General features: G+C 43.8%; 1 protein-coding gene across 6 annotated transcripts in view; it reads right to left on the bottom strand.

Annotated features, from left to right (window-relative positions):
- LOC127595015 (synaptotagmin-2-like) overlaps positions 1 to 15395 on the bottom strand; it is a 76254-nt gene that overhangs the window by 17662 nt on the left and 43197 nt on the right. The window contains exon 1 of one of the 6 annotated variants that reach the window (XM_052056745.1): positions 13537 to 13697. The exons of the other annotated variants lie outside the window; for them this stretch is intronic. The gene's annotated coding sequence lies outside the window, so the exon portion shown is untranslated. Of the gene's footprint in view, positions 1 to 13536; positions 13698 to 15395 lie in introns of those variants that run through there. 6 annotated transcript variants of the gene reach the window in all.

Here is a 15395-nt window from a genome sequence, read left to right as displayed (position 1 = left end):
TTGGTTACAAGCCAAAACATGACAGTACCCCTCCCTCAAGGGACTGATCCCAGACGTCCCAAAATTGTCCAAAGGCTTGCCTCGCCGAGGAACGGGAACAAAAGCGACGACGACCTTCACCTCGCCGGAGAACAGGATCAAGAAGCGACGGCAACCCTTTGGCTGGGCGTGGCCTGAAATGGTCGGAGCTCGACGTCGCGGGGGACATGGGATAGCCGGACGTGAACAGGGGCTCAGCCTGACGTGGGCGTGGACGTGGCATGGCTCGTCATGGACGTGAATGTGAATGTGAATCCGCTCGAACAGACACGTGACGAGCCTTGGCGCAACATGGACGCGGACGGGGCTCGGCCTACCGTAGACGTGGCTTGACGAGATGAAAACATGGAACAGCCGCATAACCTGCGCTGCCTGAAGGGGAAAAGGGTTTCGGCCACAGACGTGCTCCGCCAGGCATATGGTGGAACAGGGACCAGTCCTTAGTACCTGCGGGATCCAGGTGGTCGGGTCATTCTGTCACGTTGCGAGGTGGTGGTGGACCCCAAAAAGCAGGCAGGAGGGAGGAGCAGGGTGAACTTGACGAACTATATTTAATAAAACAGAGAAATCTGAATACAAAACAAACAAAGTGCTAACAATCAAAACTAATCCAAAGTAGCAAAACAAAACCATGATTGTGGCAAAAAACTAACAGGAACAAAACCATGACAGTTGCAAGCAAACAGCAACAATGACCCGACACTGACTGTTCGGACAGGGAGTCCTTTTAAAGCCGCTAATTATCTAACGACAAACAGGTGTGCAGCTGCGGGGTAAAGCCCCACAATGCCACCTGTTGGTCACAAACCGAAACATGACAAAACCATCAATAACAATATGACCTCCTACAGTGCACCAAGCCTGAAGCAACAAGCACGCACAACAACCATTTCCTCATTCAATGAAAAGAAGAGGAAAAAACGGAACTGCATTTGCATCATAAATCGATGTCAGGAGGCCAGTTTGATTGCACAGCCTTTCCTGACAATGTGTTATGATACCGTTCAACAGGTTCAACTGAGGAGACAGCAGTCATGTCTGACATCACATGAGCCTTAGCAAGTGTTAAGTTAGTCAATAAAGTTTTTATGATGGCAGATTATTGGTATTCTGTGTGGAAAATATCTGCCCTTTGAGATTCCATTTTATATTTGTAGTCTCAATTGCAATTACAACATTTGTTTGTGGATAGCCACAAGTTTCCCAACAAAGAAATTAAAAATATATATATGTTCTGTATATACATGCAATGCCATCATTAGTAGACGCAGCCTGCTGCTGAAAGGTCAATCTAACAAATACGTAAAATGCAGCATCTGCATATATAGTAGGGATACCATATCTTGCGGCAAAACAGAAAAGACTCCCATGCAGATAACATGGCTCTAATTGTAGAGGAGAGAGTTTATAGTGAGCCTATTAGCTCCCAGGGTGGATCCGCAAAGCGAAAACAACCAAAGGAGGTTGAGCTCAAATCATGCAGCTGTTCTATTACACAAGTACCCGGCACAGCAATTAATTAACTATTTGTCCTTTGTTTCCCTGACCCTGACAACTTCCCTCAACACTGCTGTACACAGCTGTCTGCAAGTGTCCAATGTGTGTGCGCTTGTGTGTGTGTGTGTATATATGTCTGTGTGTGTGTGTGTGTGTGTGCAGATTAACGAGCATGTCTGTGTGTTAAATGCAATCTTGAATTTCGCATCCATACAAAACCTCGAACCACTTTAATCCTCACTTTCAAAATGGCTTCTGTCAACGAGGAGAAAACTGGTCATAGGAATCGTATGGTTGCAGCTGAGGGCGACATTCAGGAGCAGTGGGCCGGAAAATTAACTATTGAATATTAGGCACTGTAAAAAGGCTACCGTATTCAAAAAGGGAGACAACAGGAATCGCTGCTCGGCTGTTGCAGGTCACCAAACGAGCAGGTCCTCGAAGATAAAGAACAATCTGTGTAATGTGGCCTGTTCAAATCATTCGGCCCACACCGAGGCTACTGCTGTCTTTGATGTTGCTAGGTTATTGTATGGTGGAGTGTGTGGCCTTCACTTCAACCGTCTCTGCACCTACGTTTTGCCCAACTCTGATTAATTTGACCGCTACTGTACATTGGTGTTTAGAGACGACAGCTTATCACTTCATGTATAAAATTAAAGTAGAAGCCAAATTATCGCTGACGCTCAATGTGCATGCTCTAATATGTAAGCACTTTTCATGCTGAGAAACTCTTTCATCCAAATCTCATTGAGCTATTTTGGGTATGAGTTTGCATAAAGCTGCAGCTATCATTTAATGGGTGTTTCATACATCACATTAGAATGAATACAGGCACGACCAAGCACATAAACCAGACGATCTCTGATCTCTGAACTGAGCTTCAAAGTGACTTAAACCTGATACACACCAGTGGTGGCTGGTGGAGTTTTCACCAAGGAGGCTCTTAAATATTGAACACACACACACACACACGCACACACGCACACACACACACACACACACACGCACACACACACACACACACACACAGCATGCACAGGACACAGGTTGGCATTCTATAAGGACTGACATAAGGTCTGTCAGTATGGACTCAGTCCATCACTGACAGACTCACGTTTTGCTGAGACTGACAGAAACACTCGCCTTCTGTGTTTGTTTTTGGGCTTTGAGCAAATGACGTTGTCCCATACTGTTTTTATTTAATCAATCACCATGCTGTGTGTGTGTGTGTGTGTGTGTGTGTTTCTTTTTAAAATGTATTTGGCTGCGTGTCTCCTTTGCTGCACTTTCTCTCCAAAACCTCTAACATGGGTTGCCTACTCCTTCCTGATCCTATCCAACCTGGTCACTCCCAAAGAGAACCTCAACATCTTCATCTCTGCCACCTCCAGCTCTCCTGTCTTTTCTTCAGTGGCACCGTCTCCAGTCTAAACAGCATGGTTGGTCTCACCGCAGTTTTGTACACCTTTCCTCTCATCTTAACCGAAAGCCTTCTATCGCACACACACCTGACACTTTTCTCTGGCCGTTCCAGCCTGTCTGTACACGCTTCATTTCTTTTCCACTCTCTCCATTGCCCTGGACAGTTGAAAGAAGAATTTAGATTTCTAAAATGACTAAAAGAACGGACAGTGAAATTGATTTTTAAAATGCTTTAAAACCTTTTTAATCATACGCATAGGGAAAAAAGTATCGTTTTTAACCTGATTTCAAAGAATTTCCTCTTGAGGCGGACTTAATTTCTCTAGGTAGCTTATTTGCATGCAGAGTAACAGCTAAATACTGCTTCCCCATGGCTGCATAGAACTCCACGCTCCACTAATTGAACCAAGTATGCAGATCTGAGTGCCCTCCTGGATTTATCATTCGCAAGTATTCTCGAGAAAAACCATTAAGTGATTTATAGACCAGTAGCAAAATGTAAAAATCTATTTTATAGCTGACTGGCAGTCATTGTAAAGCCATTACGACTGTGCTTTGATCTCTTTGTTCTGGTCAGAACTCGAACTGCAGAGATCTGAATGAGCGGCAGCTGTTTGATGCTATTTTGAGGGAATCCAGTCAGAAAACCGTGACAATAATCATGTCTTCTGGAAAAAAAAGCACTGATAAGTTTCTCCTGGTCTTCTTGGAGCATTCACTCTAAATATGTTTTTTAGCTGGGAAAGGCTGTTTTGGTGATTGATTTCATATGACTGCTAAAAGATAGATCCGAATATCTCAACATAGCAAGGTTTGGGACTTGGTCTTTGCTTTAGTTAGCAGTACCTCCACGGGCCCTACTTTGGTTAGCTGGTACCTGTGCCTGGCTGAAACTTTTTTGAGCCAGTGCCAGTCTTGTCTCGTGTGTTTGGGGCCATGATTTTTCTGTCTGGGTGTTCCGGTGCATGGAGTTTTCTCTCCCCCAACACATCTGACAATTTGGTAACAGAAAGTCATCTGCGCTCAGTGTAAAAATGAGCGCATGGTCATTTCCCTGCTGGGGCAATGGTCTCGTCCAGCGTGTTTGAATTTTGGTACATGAGCTATGATTCATTGGCCATTAATGTCGAGTCCCGCGGCCCATCTCACAATTTGGGGACCAAAATTTTAGACTATGTAAGAGATTATTATTTATTTTTTTTGCGCAGCAAAGGTATATCGTGCTGTTGGGGTACTGGATCGAGAGGCGGGCAGAAAAACTCGGATGTACTGTACTGCATATGCTGGATGCCAGACGATTTCATTCATAAATATGATGCCAACATGAGACAGTGAAGAAATCAATTCTTTCAACAAATTCTAATTATTATCATCTTAAAAATGTTTTGATAATAGACACCTCACTATTGGGGACGGTGGGAGATGGTCACACATGGATGCACGATCAGGGTTGCAAAGCGGTTTTCAAATGCCCACGTCACATGCACGGCCGTCTACATCATCCATTGAGGGGAGGTCTTGCAGTTTACCTGCCTATTTCATGCACAAACCCCAGTGAGTCCATTTTTGTTTTGGGCACGCCAAGCACGGCATACTCGGGTGTACAAATGAGTGATGCTGCCACGATTGGCTAGGAAAAAGCTTGTCCCACAATGGCGCACAATGGTGCAAATGCCCAATTTTACCTATGCAAAGTAGAGCAAAATTACCAACAGAAAGAAAACTCCTCCCATTCACACACAATGAAAATATGCCAGGTTGCCTAGAACAGCAATCCTCTTTTCTTTATTGACAGAAAACAATTAAATCAGTTCTGCTTCATCCAGTTTTTCATTTGTTTTAGGCAATGATATAAAACGGTCATTCAGCTGTTGGAGCATTTGGAGACGTTGATATATGTCATCTGGATGGCCGTGATAACTAACACTAGAGTTATGAAGAATTTGACACAGGGCTAGCATATAGAGACCGAACAAAAGGGGTACAAGGACTGACCCTTGTCATGGCCATTCAATCAGATTCAAAACCAATGGTCACAAAACAATAGCTTTCGTTCAGGTAGGACCTGCACCATTTCCATTAAATCATACTGAGGTTTTCTGATGTTTTTCTAAGATACTAAACCAGAGGAGCATTAGCACTGATGCGACACCGAAGACGGAGAAGTGTGCCCGCTAGCCGGTTAAGCTCTGACAGGAGGATTTCAAACTCTTCTCCCACTGATTCATCATGCAATCCTAGGCTCCCTGCCCCCCAAAAATTGATGAGTTTCTCCTCATCACAAGGAACAAGTCTTTGCAAGTTCTGCTATGCTCTGCTGTACCGAAATTTGGCTCAGCGAACACATCCTGGATGGTGCGTTACATCTCCATCACTGAGCTATGGGGGGAAAACAAAATGTGGCAGCATATGGTTCCACATCAGTGAAAAATGGCGTACTGATGTCACGGAACTCAACACAAATTGCAGCCCAGGCGAGTCGTCGCGTTTTTTTTTGGAACTGGAAATCATTTTATTCATCGTGCAAGTTTTTATAATTTGCAGTGTTGACATTTCATTTAAGCTAACTTAACAATGAACTTTCTCAATGTAAACAGCACATTGATTGTCCCGCCAGGCAAGGCAACATTCTAGATCAGTGTTTTAGCATGCTGAAAGACACATACAATTCTGTTTTGCATGCAGCTTTGGTGTTGTCTGAGCAATTTTTAAGAAACTTAATTTCATTATTCAGACACAAACTTAAATGTGCAAAACCTGAAGTGAAAACAATGAGGTGAAACAATTATAAAAGATGAAATGATAGGACTGTTTCGACTGCACAGATTGGAGTGTCTTTGAAAGAGTATCTGGAAGCTTGGATGAATACACGGAGATGATGACATTTTTACTTCAGTATTTGTGAGGACATGCTTGTCCCACCAAAGACGTTCCGCACATTCAACAACAAATCATGTTTCACTGCTAAACTTGGACAACTCCATCAGACTAAAGATGATGCCTATCGGAATAGAGATAAAACTCTGTATATGTAGGACAGAAACCAGCCGACAAAAGAAATTAACATTGCCAAGAGAAGCTATCCAGAAAAAAAACTGTTTACTGCTGACAACTCTGCGTCAGTGTAGAAAGGTCTGCAATCAATCACGAACTATAGGAGACCACCCACCCGCCTAAGCAGAGAAAAATAAGAGGCTTCTTATGGCTGCTGAGGAAGCCCGGCCCAACGCGGTACAAAACATGCCATTATAGACTTTTCCTAGAACAAATTAGACTAAAATGAAGATATGCCCATTTTTACGCCAAGTGAAGGGGCACTTGTCTGTGAAAATAAGGCCCTCTGAGTCCGTTGCTCAGTATAGCTCTGTATTGACCCCATACGTACTGGAACCATTGAAGAGATTGGATAGGGGAGGGGGGGGGGGGATCACTCAACACAGGAAAGTCTTTTAAGAAAACCTTTATTAGTCTCGCAATGGAGAAATTCCCAATTCACAGCAGCAAAGTAATGAAAGGAAGAAGTAGAACAACAAAATATACGAGCTGCTGGAAAGGCAGACACTCTCGCGGCGCCATTTTGAAGTCAAAATAACAAAAATAACACAACCAAAGGACACAGACAGTCGTGCAATCTTTACCACTTTTCCGCATACACTTTGTTGTCTGAAGCAGTTATAGATGAAAGAAGAGAGGATCAAAGTGTCCTTTCACCCGTGGGTCAGAGACGTCATGCTGAAAATGTGCACACGTCTGCTACAAGCTAAGTTTTGAAGGCAAACGAAGCTGTAGCGTCCATTGACGAAAAGAGATTAGTTCACTTCTCCTGTCCAACGTAATCCGCTTCAAACTCCAAGCTGCGACTCCCAGTTGCACATCCGCATCGGCGCTCCGCGCTAACGCTCCTTTCTTCTCATCGTCGGCTCCTCAAGCCTTACATCCATCCAGCCGCAGACTGTTCAACAGCACGGATCTCTCCGCTGAACAAAGCGGGGCTGTGAAAAATATTGCCTATTACAGGCGCAAGACACAAGCGCTCCGGGACTGTCCAGCAACGACAGTCAAATGGCGCCGACATTCCTCCCAGTCAAAAACAGTGCTAGTATACCCATGCTGCCGAGAAGGCGCAACCACCAAGCACAGTCTCCTCCTTGATGAATGTCGTGGCCAAAGAAATGCTGAAAAAAGTCCACATCAGGTCCACACAACGTAACAAAAATAACAAAAAAAAAGTAAGGCTCATGAGAGCACTTGCCGACGGCTGCCTACTCGGGCGCCATCTTGACTTTTCGAGCTGCAGGCAGATCGGGCCATTGCTGATGTCGATCAGAAGTGAGGAAATGCTCAAATTCTGCATGATTTTCAGTGTGTGTGTTATGGTCCACTATATTTTGTGGCCGTTTATTCTGTTTATTTTGTTTTGTATGTGTGTGTGTTGGGGTTATAATCTTTGTATGTGTGCGGAAGCTCTGCCACTGCTCCTCCCTGCTTGGTGTCCCTTGTTTCCAACTCAGCCGACCAATCATGCATGGGCGAGTGACATATCTAGGTGAATAGTTTCAGGTGTGTCACCACCAGAAAAGATGAGCTACCATTTTTAAAAAGTTGCTTTCAGTTAAATGAGGATGCACTGTTTTGTGTGTAGTCAGTACCTGGGGCTGGCTGTGTCGTCTTTTTGTGGTTGTCAGCACCGATTCTTCCAGTGTCTTTTGGTATCACTGTCTTTTGGTTCATTGCCATAGCCATCATCCATTCATTTGTTTCTCTACATTATTCATTCTCGTGAGTCGTCGTTTGTTTTTAGACAGTCCAAACCATGTCAACGCTTCACATTTGACTCCTCCCCAACACCCACACTGTTGTTAGGCCCTTCCTCAGTTATCATGTGGAAGGGTCAGAACAGTGTGTAAACCACACCTGAGATCTATCACAGAAAGCACTGATCCAATCTCAAAGGCAGAGTTCAGAGAGTTACTTTGTTTCAATTACAGATCATTTGCAGCTTTGTTCCTGAACTCTACTACTCTACTCTATAGTAATGCACTCCTGCCGAAATGGGCTTGGAACTCCCAAAGTCGCAATGGTTTCATTTTGCTAAGTTCTAATAGGATTACAGGGAAATACTGATGGCCACATTGCTTATTTATCACTGAAGGTTGAGATAATGGGAGGATCATGGTCTGAGCAGAGTGCATTCAAATGGAATATGGAATCTTCAATCTCTCAAAAAGAACTGCTCCAGTGCTTCTATCATCAGCGTTTATTAAATTTTGAAGAAATTGCACATATTTAGACTACTTCAACATTGAACTAGGTTGTGTCTTTTGAGCATGGCACATTTTACATTTCGGCCATAGAGCTGCCTTGAACGCTCCCTTTCTATGTTTTTTATTCCTTTAGATGTTGTTTATGACTGTGCTCTTTGGAAAAAATATCGTGTGTGTGCGCACTGGACCAAAATGTAATGTGTTTAGAAATTGGAATAATTATTTTGCTCTGAATATATTATTGAAAATGTATGTTAATGGGTCAATTTGTCAATATGGTTTGTTTTGTAAGGCAGTAAGTACACATCATTGAAACAAACTTTCCACATTGCATTTTTTTTCTGTTGCTGATGGAAACCAGGAGAAGCCACAGTTCTTTTTCTACAAAGTGATCTGTACTCCAACATAATATGATATGTTCCTTATTCACTGCAACATAGACAGCAAAGTTGTTTATGCAACCTTTCGGGGTGAAGAATCTACTTGGGCATCGCACACGCCCCCACACTTCCCTCAGGGTTGCAGATATACTGAAAGATGTAGGCAACAGAGAACCAAAAAAAAAAAAGGACAACAATTCACAGGAAAAGATTGTGAGCATGATTCAGTGTGGCAGCTGTGTCAACATAATGCAATTAGTTCAGGAAACCCTGCCAGTGCCAGCACTGATCTGAGGGCAGCAGCCGAGATAAGGATGTCACAAAGGTGTCTTGCATATCACCTCACTGGAGAGCGTTAACGTAACGCCTCGCCTCGTATATCTTGCTGTGTGCTGACCCAAAGGGTGGTCCGTAGAGGCTTATTTACAAACGTGCTTGTGCAGATAAAACAACGCTTACTCTCACCTGCAGCTCAGTGTGACTCAGCTATTGTCAAGGGGTATTTTTGAAAATGGATATGGGAGGCGCCCGGGCTTGAATGCTCAATGAGTAGATCTTGGGATCATTTACAACCAGTTGCCAGACATCGTCAGCGCCTGGCCCTCAGTGCAACCCCTCTCTCTGTCCCCTGATAAGTCGATTAATCATTCTGTCACTGATGTAGTGAACCAATCTGCATGTAAGACTGTGCAGTGGAAATGGGAGCAAGGACAGGAACACTGCAGCACTCCAAACGATCCACATCCAGAACCACAATGTGGAAAGAGTGGGCAATGAAAGCCCAAAGACACTGCGACACGTTGGTGAATAATCTATCTATCCAGCCATTGTCTGATGCGCTTATCCTAACGTATACTGGAGCCTCACCCAGCAATCTTCGGGCAGTAGGTGGGCTTACCAGCCAATTGCAGGGCACTGATGGACGAACAGCCACTCATACAAACACACTAAAGAACAATTTCGCGTGTTCAATTAACCTACCGTGCAATGTTTTTGGAATGTGGGAAGAAACTCTAGTACCCCCGCAGGCACAGGGAGAACTTGTAAACTCCATACAGCAACGCCGGGTTGCCAGGATTCAAACCCTGGACCTCTGTACTGTGAGGCAGATGCAGTCATCCACTGTTCCACTGGTGAATATCCCATCCATCCATTTTCCGAACAGCTTCAGGGACAATTTCGAGTGTTCAATCAGCCTGCCATGCATGTTATTGGAATGTGGGAGGAAACCGGAGTACCCAGAGAAAACCCACGCAGGCACAGTGAGAACATGCAAACGCCACACAGGGAGGCCGGAGCTGGAATTGTACCCGATACCTCTGAACTGTGAGGTCGACGCACTAACCACTGGACCACCGGGCCGCCAGGTGAATATTCCATAAATTAAAAAAGAAAACAGCAACAACATTGTCAGACTGTTATAGCACTTTGCAAGCTCACAGTTCAAAGTATTTTCTTTTTTGATAGTACTGTATAAAGTTGATGGGAGGAAATATTTTTGGCCTTGAGCAGTTGCTAGGCAACCAGTAGAGATGAGAGGAAGATAGCGTTTTTTCAACTTTTTGGACAGACAAATCAAAAACGGAACATGTTACTTCATGTAGGCCGGTTTTGTTGCAATTCTTATTTTGCTTCTTCATTTCTAATGAGAATGTCAAACAATATGACGCGACTACATTTTGTGTGCAGTGAAAATCTCTTCCTGGAAATCCAGCTTTTCTTTTGAAGGTTCATGAGATGCGGCATGACATTTTTAAATGTTTATACAATCCCGCAACATTTTTGTTCACCTGCGATTCAAATTCCAAACTGGAGCAAAACTTTGCCACTCGTGAGACTAGTTGCAGAACCCATACACTGCAAGACAGTTCAGTCACGTTCTGGTTGTTTGGCCTTCAAAGAAGTGTTTTTAAACAAATATTTAATTACCGGTACATCATCCAATTAATCTGGAGGTGCTCGTCACAGACTGTTGCATTTCGGATCGATTGGGAAACTGACTCACATGTTAAATTAATGGCTACGTTCTCACAAGAGTTTACCTTTTTCCTACCTTCATGGGAATAAAATGCAGCCAAATATTACACTCACCCTCAAAATCGTCCTTCAGAAAAGGATTTTCCTTTGTACTCAAGTATTTTGTGCTAGTATCCATGCTCCAGATCTAAAGTATTGTCTATCTAGACACCTTTATTTATTTATTTATTTATTTATTGTAAAGAGAAGTTCCAACCTTGTTAACAGTCTCTGCTGTCAATACTCGAGCCCAGAGATATGAATACGTAGATACGTCACACCCTTTTTGAGATGCACACCTATGGTGGAGCAGAGCGAGGAGCGTCAAAGTTGTCAGCGCATTTCAAGTGTGTGGACTGCAAGAAAAACAACCTTTTTAAATGCTATTTATTGAATGCTTCGGCATTTAAAAAACAATAAGCCTCATAAAAATCGGGGGTAAAATGACAACTTGAATCCAATGTCGATGCAGTGAGAATCTCTCCAGAGAGGCTGCCTAGGCATGTCAGTTTGCTGAGTGCTACAGAGCTCCAGACACTAACACTCACATCTGACAGTGCGCGTGTTCGTCGAGGCAAAGCGTACTCCCTCCCATTAATTTCCCAACACAGCCTATGTGATAAAGAAATCAGCAGCTCCTGCTGTTTCCATCTGTACTTCCTGATGCAGTGGACCCTCCGTGTCCCCAGTCAGAGCGGCTAGAGCGCGCTCCGGCACTCCTTTTTGGGTGTACTCTGAATAACTGAGTGTCATTTTTGAGTAACGCTCTGAGTATCCAAATGGTCTGAGTGGAGCATATTTCTGTATGCATCGTTAGTCTTTATTTCTGTGCGCTTTGCATGTTGTTGAGTATGAAGTAGAAATAAGTCCTGCATATGCCCCAAGTGCCTCCAAAGGCATATGTGGCTTTGTCCCGAAAAAGACTTGCTTTGGAAAATACTGTACTTTTCGCCATAGGGGAACACGCCTTCATTGAAAAACCGTCATTGGGTTTTTGTTCATTTACGGATGTTTACTTGTTCCTCTCCTGAGCTTTTTCGGTACACAACTACTGACAAAGGTGTCATGGTTCTTGGTGAGCAGAGACAATTATGTTATTATGGTGCAGAAGAAAAGGAGTCGTAGTACGTGTATCACAGAACACTTTACTCAACATACTTCTCCAAACTACACAAGGAGGATGAACAAGGAAGTAGCACGGAAGTCTGGAACACCAAACACCCACCCACACACACACACACACACACACACACATACAAACACCATTTCAAGAAAAAGAAAATCCATGTTCTTCTCAAGATATTAGCATACTGTTTGATTATCAGTATGTCTCTGATATTTCTTTGCACCTTCATGTTCATTCACTGTGCATTATTTTTTGGAAATGTTTGCCCTCACCCAAGTCTTTCATGAGACAAATCGTCAGGCATGTCTGGTTAGTGTTGTGAAGTGTCTGACTATTTATTCCGTGTGAATCTGAGAAAAATAGCTCAGCAAATGTCAACTCTGATGACAAAATTTGATTTTTGTATTTTTATTTTATTTTTTTCTTCAAACTGTCGACATTGCGCAGTCAGGACGCTGGTGACACATCTGACAGCACCGAAACGCCTTGCCAGCTAACCCTCACAGAGGTTAGAGCATAAACAGCAAACGACATCTGGACATGTGATTCCATGAGGGCTCAAACATCCCAACAATCCAGAAAATCCAGAATAATTTACCAAGTGCTTCTTTTCTTTGTTACTCATGGAGTCGGCCAAGCATTTGGGCTCCAGCTGTCCTCTCGACGGGAGTCAATTGAAACCAGAAATAAGATTGGTGAACTTCAAAGCATCCTCATTTTTCTGGCTTTGCATGAGAGACTCGGAGAGTATTTGTCTGTGTCAGAGCCACAGGATGCGGCAGCCTGCGGTTCACACTTAATGAGCCTGCCTGAATGTTTTACAGGAGGAAAGCTTAGCATCAAACGGCCCTCCGCTCCTTGCCACTGCAGAGGTAAACATCTGCTGTATACACCAAAAATAGGATGTTCTCCGCGATTCTTTACCATCGCGTAAGAAAGTTGAGTGAAAATGTGACCACTTACGATATTGACTGCCCCCGATCATTTGCACACGAGACACTCTGGGGACAGACCAAATGTAGGGTATACTGTACTGTATTTAAAAATGTTATGTCAAGTCCTTGAAGAGACTGTGAAAATTGTGAACCCCTATTTGCTTTACAACTGCACACATTCCGACCGCCCCAGGCTCTCACTAACACTACATAGTTATTTATAGCAAGCTAGATTAACGTAGCAACGAATTTGAATATAATTCACTCAAATCTCTTCTAATGACTGGCCTAATGTGGAATTACAAGCAGCCCAAGATAGGCTTTGTCCTTGGTCCTGTCACCTCAGTGCTGCTGCCAGTGTTATATGTCCCATGAGAGACGGTGGGGGGAAAAAGAGCATCCTGCAGCACTTTGTGAAATCCTACCTGTCATTCTCCCCTCTTCTGTCAGCCTCCTGACTACTTACAAGAGTAAGAGCACATTCCCCGCTGTGTGTTTTGCTACATAACGGCAAAATACAGGAGGGAAAAATTATTTTCTTTTGGCTCCACTTGTGTTGTTTCTCACTGATCAAGGCAATTTAGTGAGCGGCCATAATTATCTTAGTGTCAAGAAAAGCATCTCTCAGCAGGACACACTCGTGGACACTCCTCGGGAAAGAGGCACGTCATCCGTCAAGTGTGCTAAACAAGATTGGGACCCCATCTCCTATCACTTTTCTTGAGCGAAGTTCCCGTCACGTGCACGGGCTAAAAACAACAAAGTAGGAAATGCAAAGATGAAGCCTGTCATCCCTCAACAAGCAGTGAAGTGTTCAAGCACATGCTGAGAAGAGAGTTAAAACACACCCTTACCAGCAATGCTGTGATTCCGTAATACTGTTCCCCACAACCCATTCACCAAAGAGGCACTTGGGGTTAATGATAAAATGCCTTATAAACGTCCCCAGACCGCTCTTCCATCAGTACCAGCAACTGCAGTCCTCTATGCACTGTTTCCACTGCAACGCTACTTGTTCCCCCACCCACGCAGTCTTCCGACTACCCCCACCTCTGTTTCTTTCAGTCCCTCCTTCTTTCCATCTCTGTCATGGATCCCCTAGCCCCGCCCCGCCTCTCCACCACACTTCCCCTCCCCGCACTCTCTTTCCATCCCTCCCTCCAGTCTAGTGCTCGGTACTCAGCTGATTTGCGATGCTGCTCACAAGGTGCTGTATGCAGCACTCTGCGTACCAGTCCAATGCACGCGGGCAGCCCAGATGCATCCGCATGCACTATGGACAGAGTGGTCGACGTCATCACTGTTCTGACAGCGAATGGGGTTACGCCAGCTTAAACAAACGAGCGCTTGCAAAGCAGTTCAAACAAATGACACACTGAAGATGAGACCTGGAGATAATAGGATGAAGATGATAGGAAGACGGTCATTTGCTGACTGCTTGGCACAGCATCCGACGGCTCCATGCTGTCTTGATAAATTTGTCGTGGAATATGTGTTTGGACTCGCACCACTCCCACTGTGATCAGAGTTTCAGCGTTTGAAACTCACAATCACAGCACAAATATAAGCAGGGTAAATGGTGCATAGAAAAAACAAGTTTTATATGGAGGATTTTAAGCTCGTATCACAATAATTTTCTCTTTTACTCATGAAAAGAAACGGCTTCAGAATCGGACTTTTGAAATAGTAAAACTCAACCCGCGCCATTACCAAAAGGCCACTCACAAAGCCACTCGCTTAAACTCTTTTTTTCCCCCCTACTACGTAGGACAGGACATGTGACCGTATAAATCTGCAGGTTTAATGACAGGACGTGACACACTCATTAGCTTAACACCAATACTGTGCCAGACACTTTGGAGCCCTTTGGGTAGAACAGTGTGTCACCAAGAATTATCATTGTCCCTTAAGTGAATCTCCTTGCTTATTGGGCAGGAATGGGCACTTGGACCAGAAATCAATAAAATCGCAATCACTTAGAATGAAAAAGCAGCGAGACACAGTGAGGTAGAGTTTTGTCATTTCCAAACATAAAACTGCAAATGGTGGAACCTAATTTGTATGTTGCTCAAAGGCCATATTGCGTTTCTCAGAGCAGGAGACAGGTGTTAATGAGATCTTTCTATTTGATTAAAAAGGTTGGATGAAGCTTTACGTTATTACAGAAAAAACTAAAATCATTTGCACTTGGGCGGTATCTCCTTCAAACTTAGGTCCTATACCAGAGGCCTGAGAGCTAGAGGGTTCGGCAGCGGATCTACGCTGTTCCTAGGATTGCACTCTTTTGCATGGAGACGTCAGATGGAGCCATCCACCCAGCTTGGGGGTTAATGCCCCCAGTCGCTCAAGCACGACTGACACCACTGTTGCCTACATCTTTTCTCTACTCCAATTGAGATGCTGTGGTGTGACCCAAAACGGGCAGTTCGTGCTTGAAAAGCCTCCAATATGGTGGAGTTGAAGCAATTCTATGAAGAAAAGCGGGGAAACATTCCTCCACAGGGATGTGAAAGACTCATCACCAATTATTGTAAATGCTTGATTTCAGTTATTGCTGCCAAGGGTGGCGTAATCCATTTTTTAAGTTTCTGGGGCCAATTATTTTTTTCACTTTGGTACAGGCTGGTTAGATTAATTTTTTTTTTTTGTGCCTTAAAATATTCGATTGGCATTTAGAAAGTGTGTTTTTTTTTACTTCCTTGGGTTGTCTCTG

The sequence above is a fragment of the Hippocampus zosterae genome, chromosome 2 (genome assembly GCF_025434085.1).
Source record: "Hippocampus zosterae strain Florida chromosome 2, ASM2543408v3, whole genome shotgun sequence".
NCBI lineage: Eukaryota > Metazoa > Chordata > Actinopteri > Syngnathiformes > Syngnathidae > Hippocampus > Hippocampus zosterae.
This window is presented reverse-complemented; position numbering and strand designations above follow the sequence as displayed.